This window comes from Herpailurus yagouaroundi, unplaced genomic scaffold (genome assembly GCF_014898765.1).
Source record: "Herpailurus yagouaroundi ecotype Mexico unplaced genomic scaffold, PumYag 165, whole genome shotgun sequence".
In the NCBI taxonomy this organism is placed as follows: domain Eukaryota; kingdom Metazoa; phylum Chordata; class Mammalia; order Carnivora; family Felidae; genus Herpailurus; species Herpailurus yagouaroundi.
The window spans coordinates 8,734,775-8,742,160 of NW_024412406.1; the positions used below are offsets into that span (position 1 = coordinate 8,734,775).

General features: G+C 45.8%; 1 long non-coding RNA gene across 6 annotated transcripts in view; it reads left to right on the forward strand.

Annotated features, from left to right (window-relative positions):
• LOC121038100 (uncharacterized) overlaps positions 1 to 7,386 on the forward strand; it is a 45,741-nt gene that overhangs the window by 3,668 nt on the left and 34,687 nt on the right. For all 6 annotated transcript variants that reach the window (XR_005794155.1, XR_005794154.1, XR_005794153.1 and 3 more), the window contains one exon: positions 7,089 to 7,295. This is a non-coding gene — a long non-coding RNA (uncharacterized LOC121038100). The remainder of the gene's footprint in view (positions 1 to 7,088; positions 7,296 to 7,386) is intronic.

Below are 7,386 nucleotides of genomic sequence, written 5' to 3' on the forward strand. Positions count from 1 at the left end.
AGTTCCTTGCTACTCAGATTGTATCTTGATACACTGCTATACCACAGGTCACAAATAGACACTATCTATATAATATTTCAAAAATAGGAATTCTAGAGAAGGTGAAAGTAACAAACCAAACAAGCTAAAAACAGGAAATACTTTCAATGTCCAGGTTCCTGGACAGGTGAGGCGTTAGCTGCTTTTGAGTTGACAGGCCTTTGAAGTTTTGGATCGCCAGGATCTGCTTCAAAACCTTGTCTTAGGCCTTAAGCACCAGATCTACCAAATACCAACAGGAAGGTTTATCGCAGAAGCACTAAGAACAACAGAGGCTGCAAACATGTACCTTTCAGGGCCTGAAACCTCCTGTTATCAGGGAACATTTGGAAAATCCTACAACTGATGCAAATGGCATTAAAAACCAAACAAGACACCTGGAAGGATAAAAGCATAGTCCTCAAAAGAGCAGACCTAGGCCCAAATCAGGAAAGCTAGATGCCTACAACAGCTGGCTAAGGTTACGATGAAAGTCCAGAGGCTTGGAGTAGAGAATACAACCTAGATATGGTCTTTATTAAGAGAAAAAAAGCAAATCACCACCTTAGGAATCTGAAGTCGATGTATGTACTAGCATAGTATAAACCAGGGCTACTAAACGCTAACAGAAAGAAAATCATCTACCTCTCCAAAGACTGCATTCTATTTTAAACTTACTAGGGAAGAAATCTGCTCAAAGTGTATGGCTTTCTAAGATTTTCAAGTTACTTTGTTTACAGTCTTACCTTTGCATAGTAACTGTATCATTGGCGTGCTGATTGCACCTCAGTTGAGTTTATCCATGTGCTTTAGGAAATATACATGGCCACGGTGGTAAAATTTTAATTCTCTGTAACTTGCAAGTGAAGGAGGTGTTTATGTAGCATTGCTGTTTACAGAAAAACACCCCAGAGAGCAAAAATTCTGGCTTTAAAAAACTATTTGAGGTGTGTGTTGGGGAAGGGGGTGGGGGCTTTTAAAAAGACTGAGGGGAAATGAAGGCAGGGAGACTTTCAGGTTCAAATCAGAAAAGATCAAGCCCTTTGCGGGAGAGGGCTCCATGTACAAGCTCACTGATGGAAAAACCATTTCCTGCGATTTCAGACGGGTAAATGCGTATGATGAAGGAAACACCTGAGAACAATAAGTCTGTTTCAGGCTCAGGTGAAGAAAGGGGTCTATTTCTGGCATGGAAGAATAGGGAAATGATGATCATTTCGTTTTCAAGTTCTCCTTTATTTCTTTTGCCTTTTTCTCCCTGAAACATCATCAATAACATTAATGTCATTAATGTCAAAACACCAAGCGTCAAATCAGGAAAACCATTTTAAAAATTTGGTGGCTATTTCTCCTCTACGTCCCTATCCCTCTCTTTTCTTGGAAAATACATCTCTCTTCTCTCTCCCCCCCCCCGCCACTCGGTGGGGGGGGGGGCAGTTATTGAATTCTAAGTAAGAAAACAAAAGGAAGGAGGATTTGTAAGAGGAGCGCCCACTTTTGCAATCCCTTCTGCTAGCGAGTATTCCCCTCATAGGCTGTGTGTGTGTGTGTGTGTGTGTGTGTGTGTGTGTGTGTGTGCTTTTTAATCATCTCTTTCTCATCCTCTTTCACCTCTTTCCTAAGAAGAGAAGCTGGGGTGAGGGTCGGGGGTTAATGGGCTGAGGGGATGGGGCAGAGAGGGACGAGCAAGGAGTCAAGAGTTTCCTCCAGGGCTCGGCCTCGGAGCGCGCCCGCGCGAGGAGGGTAGCTGGGGAGAAGCGATGGCAGGTCTGCTTGGGGTGGGCCTAGAGGCGCGGAGCGCAGCGCCGCAGGCAGGGGCGCGGCGAGGCGGGCGAGCCCGAGCCCAGCCCGCGGGCTGCTCCGGGGCGAGGGCGCGATCGGCCCGGCTCGCCCGGGCTGCGCCGCGGCCCTTGGAGCCCTCCTCCTCCGCCCCTCGCTCCAGGAAACCCAGCTGCTCCTCTCGGGTCTCTGCGGACCCCTTGCCGTCAACCTTTGACCCTGCCCCCCCCCCCACGCCCCATTCCACTGTCCCTAAACTCTGCGCGAACCCGCCGCTGCCCTCCAGGAACGTTTGGCTACTTTTTATTACAAATTGAAAGGAGCAGAGGTTTCCCTGCAGTACCCAGAACTTTCCCTACACCCTCTCCCACACTCCAGGGCCACCCTAGCCGAGCCGAGCCCACTCCGGGGCGCTCGGACCCTGACGCCGAGCCCCGAGCTGGAGGAGAACCCAAAAGGGACACCAGGTGGTTAGGTGTTGAGTGGCGGAGGCAAGGAGTAATTAATACTGAGACAAAAGGTAATTTCCACTTCCAGACTTTTCCTTGGCGGGTTTTATTAACCAAATCTATAACGTGGACACTCTGGGCTTTACAGCCTCTTTAAGGAGTCTTCCGCTGTCTGTCCCCCGGTCTCCCCGCCCTGCCCTCAGCAGTTCACTAGCAAATACCCCACCTCCCTCTGCCTCACGTCCCGCCAGCTCTAGACCAACCCCAGCCCAAGGGGAAAAGGTTCCCAGTCTTTTGACCGCGCATCCGGGGTCTATAGATGAGCTCAGTTTGAAAGGAGGTATTACAAGATTTCAGTGTTAGGAACCCTTTATATCACCACAGACACTTTCAGATCCTCAGCCCCCCTCCTCCTTCCTTTTTTTTTTTCTTTTTTTTTTTTTTTTGTTGGGTCTTCTCCACCCGGGGGCTATTTAACAAAGGCAGTCTGTTAACTAACATTTTTAACTCAGCAACTCCTTTCCAAACACACTTAAACTTGATACCAATGTCTGTCATTTTGTGAGTGGGGAGGTGGGCTCTGTGTGTGTGTGTGTGTGTGTGTGTGTGTGTGTGTGTATGCGTGTAAAAGCGAGACGTGAAGTTTGTCAGTGAATGGGAAAGTGAAGGGCTTATTTGGGAAGGTGTCACAAACATATTTACAGTGAAATAATTCAAGAAATAATGTGGAAGAGTGCCAAATCTCATTAGTATTAAAAAAAAAAAAGTATAGTTTTCTTGAGAACTCACAGGGGGGGGGGGTAAAATATGACCTAACACCCAGAATGGACACTGTCTTTGATGGTGAGAGTGAGGTAGATGAAATGAAATTCATAAAGGAAAGACATTTTAAGTGTGTCTGTGTGTGTGTGTCTGTGTGTGTGTGTGTGTGTGTGTGTGTGTGTGTAGCATTTGTGGGCAGTTAAAATCTGTCGTTCCATGATTCCCTCCCCTCCCCCAACCTGGCTCTTATCTCCTTTGTGGTCTTTTTTTGTCATTAAATGCCCCTATCTTGATCCCGGTCTCAATCTGTACTTCCATATTTCTGTATATTTCTCTTTCTAACCAAAGTCCGTTTTTGGTTTTTACTTTGCAGTAAATGTTTTACCTTTTTTCTCTGGAGGTTCTGACCTGCTTTTGAAGTGTTGGGGTGGGGGGTGCAGTCATTATTATGTAAAGTTAGGCACAGGTAAGGTCAGGAATGGGGAAAATGGGAGGAGTTATAGACGGTCTGAGGAGGGAAGAATTAAGGGAGGAGAGAAGGGATGGGGGAAGGGGGAGGGAAAAGTCAGACACCCTCTGGCCTTTCAGAGGTCAGGGCTCAGACAGTGCTGTGACCTTCTTTCCCTCTAGGCAACCAGCCCAGTGTTTATAAACAAAATCAGGCGGGACTCTCCCCAAACAATAGCACTTCACCAACTTCACAAGCACTTCAACAGCTCTTATGCAAATTAATGAGGACTCCTTATCACTTACCACTACACCCCCCACCTCCCTCAGCACCAGTATACTCACTGCCTGCCCCCAAACCCAGGATCACAAGCACACCCTTCTCAAAACACATGGAGATATTTCCAGCAAACATATCCAACAAAAATTTTACATTTCATCTGGGGAATAGCTGTAAGAGACAACGACGCAGATGGGAAAAGATAGATAAGTGGGAAAAGAAAGAACTGAGATTTCACTGAATAGATGATAAAGTTGTGATCTTTTTAAACCTGAAACATCTATATCTAGTCAAAACAGTGCTGTTTAGACAATGTACTAAACACTGGCTACCAAATAGAATTATTTGAAAACAGGACAATACATTCATCTCAACATCCACATTTCCAAGACAAAAGTGCAGATCTTTATAACTGAAGAAAAGCCACCACCTCTGTATGTAACATCCCTAAATATTAGACACAAAAGCACCATTAAATCCTGCAGCAAACAAACAGCCCATCTGATCTAAGTTACAAAAATGTATAATTAAATCCATCTTCAATTACAAAAGGCAGCTAGCAGAAACTAAATCAAAGATTTTGAAACAAATGTTGTTTGCCAAGGTACAGAAATGATAGCTTTACATTATATTGTAACCAAAATTCCACTTCAGGAATAAATTACAAGATAGCAAGAAAAAAAAAAAAGGTGAAAGAAAAAAAAAGAATTAAATGATTTCAAACTTTTGCTTTAAAATGATTATTAGTGAAAGTCTAAGAGAAAAATGTTAAAGAAAATATACCTCAGAGCAAAAAGATCATCTCCTTTTCTTCTTTGTCTATCAGTCCCCTGTTAAAGCATATGGAAAATGTTTTCAAAATGCCCAGATTTGGCACATTGTCATTGCAAAGAGAGGAGCGCAGTGATGCTGTTAGAGAAAATGGGAAATAAATTCAGGATTGGGTGCTGCCTCCTTCAATGCGGATTTATCTAAGTTTAATTTAATATTCCGCAATCACTGAATGATCGCATATAATTCACAGAGATTTTAAAGGGCTCTATTTAAATACCTTGAGCAACAAGAGAATGAAATTTAAACCATTGCAGCCATTGCTTATATTTTTTATTTTCCTATTAGAAGAACTTTAACTGACAATTTCTAATAATAAAAGGAAAAACGATAAAGGTTTGGATTTTTTAAAGGGAGAATGTTAAAAGAAAGCATTAGCTTTATTAAAATCATTCTGAACATAAAATCAAAAGGCACAAAATGGTTGTTTGTAAAACACTAAACCTTTAATCGATTTTATTGGCATTCCGATCGATTAGATAAACGGAAATCTATAGCAAACATCAAAGCATTTAAAACATTTTCTCTATCTCATTTATAAACAAAACTTTTCTTTTCAGCAGAAAAAAAAATGATTATCAAACGACTAACAGGAAATTCTTCAGATATCAAATTACGATAATAAAATTATTTCCACATGGAAAGGGATAATGACAATGATGGTAGTAATTACAATAATGAATAATTCAACAACCCTTTGACATGTATGTTAGAACCTCCAGCAGAAACCGCTCTAAAGGGGGGTACTTTAAAATAAAGACTTTATTTTTTTAAATTGAAGTATAGTTGACAATACTTTTCTTTTTAAGGGAAATGTTTTTTAGAGATAACTCTAGGGGAGTCGCTTAGGTGTGGCTGTCGGACTGGTGTTAATTTCCCTGCGGTTGCAAAGGAGTCATTTTCTTCGTCGGCGTTTCCCTTCCAAATTGATACTTCTTATTAGCAAAAATTAATATGCAAATGTCAGCGAGCCCTACCAGGTTTACAAACTTGTATCCGGACCTGTCTTCTACTTAATCTAAAAGGCGATTCTCAAAATAGAGAAGGGGGCGAGGGTTAGACTCCCCAAACCTGAAAGTGATCACACATGTGATCTTTCAAGTGAGGGAAAATAATTTATTTTGGAGATGTGAAAACTGCTATCCAGAGAAACGCAGCAATCAGAGCTCGTGGCATTTTCGCTGCAGCAAGAGGAAGTGTTGCTGTAACGGGTATTCTGTTTATTTGTTAAAGAAAATCAATGGAAGTGGCTGTAAAGTAGTTAGTGAGGCGTGTGTTTGGGACTCGCGGTGACTCGTGAAGGCTGACCCAGCGGCTCTCCTCCTGGCCAGAAAAGTCCCCGCATCGCCCCGAGCCGGGGCGCGGGCGGTGCGGCACCTGGCTCCTAACTCGCGGGGGCTGCCCCGCGGTGCTCTCGCCGACCGCCCGAGTCGCTCGGGTTCTCTGCTCTCGCTGCTCTCTGTCCTCGCAGTTGCCCCTTGCAGTTGACGGCGGTGGCCTTCCCACGCCCCCCCTCCGCAGCACACACCTTCTTCCTCCTCTTCTCCAGCTGACTCTGGTCGCTCCCTCCTCTGCGCTACAGCTCTGAACTTCTGTACCTCTCCCCCTGCCATTGGAATGCCCCTCTTCCGACTCTCCAGGTCCCTTCGGTGAATCGCGGAATCGCTCTCTCCTACCCCGCCCCTCCCCCATTTCTCTCCCCTGCCAATTATTTAGCACCCGGGTCTTCTTACCCTCGCACTTCTATCCTCTCCTCCAGACATTCCAGAGAGTTCTCATCACACCAGAATGCACTCTTTTTTCTCCTCCTCCTACTCCCCTTGGATTGGGGAGTGGGGGGAGGGGGGTTGGATTTTGAGTTGAACTCCCAGGGGTTTTATTCTATTCTTTTAACAGCTTTACTTTCCCTTTTCTTCTTTGCGTAACCTTCACCTACCTACTAATTTATAACAGAAGCGGTTTCTTTCCCTTTCATTTCCTAGTTTACAGTTTCCGTCTGGGGTTGTGCCTCGCACATGCCCCCCTCTGCCTCCCCCCCTCTCCCGGGCCGCCCCCACCGGCCGCCGGCCCAGGCAACTATTTTCATTTACTCGGTTGCGGTCTCACTGCACTTTCTCTCCTCGGAATAAGTTAGTTTTCCACGATTTGAAGTTCTCCGTACAGCGCCTCTTTATTTGTCAAACTGCCTCGCTGCCCAAATAAAGGGTGGGATGGGGGGGGGGAGAGGTGTATCGCCCACCTAAGTCCCCTTTTAACAACCGCCTACTCCCAGTCCCACCACCCGGCCAGGTAATGTCTTGGGGGAATAATAACGAATTCTGGAAGGTTTTTCTTCTCAGCGCGTGGAGATTGCTCATGAGTTATTCCCGGGAGGGTCTCAGACCCCTCCCTTGTATCTCCTGGCTTCGAGTGGTCACCGTTTCAACCTCCCCCACCTCTCTTCTTCCTCCCTCACTGGCCGTCCGGGCTGCGGGAGGGGAGCGCAGTCTAAAGACCTCGTCCTCTTGGCTTCTCGTTTCTAGCTGCTGCAGCTGCCGCTGAAATTCGCTGTGGCCGCTGCCTCTTCCCGCTTTAATCCCAGACCTCCAGTCATTGGGCAGCTCCTCAGAGGCAAGAAGTCAACACCATGGCAACCCGACAAGCCTATCAAATCACCGGCTGGCGTGACAGCAGCAACACTGCAGGCTGGAGTGGGCTGGGCAGAGGAGCCGAGTGGCCACTACGCTCAGGTACACAGTCTGGGAGCGGACAGCCACTGACAGCCTCCACGTTCTGGCTACACGGATGTGCACCACCCAGTTCGTACCCCTACCCTACGTC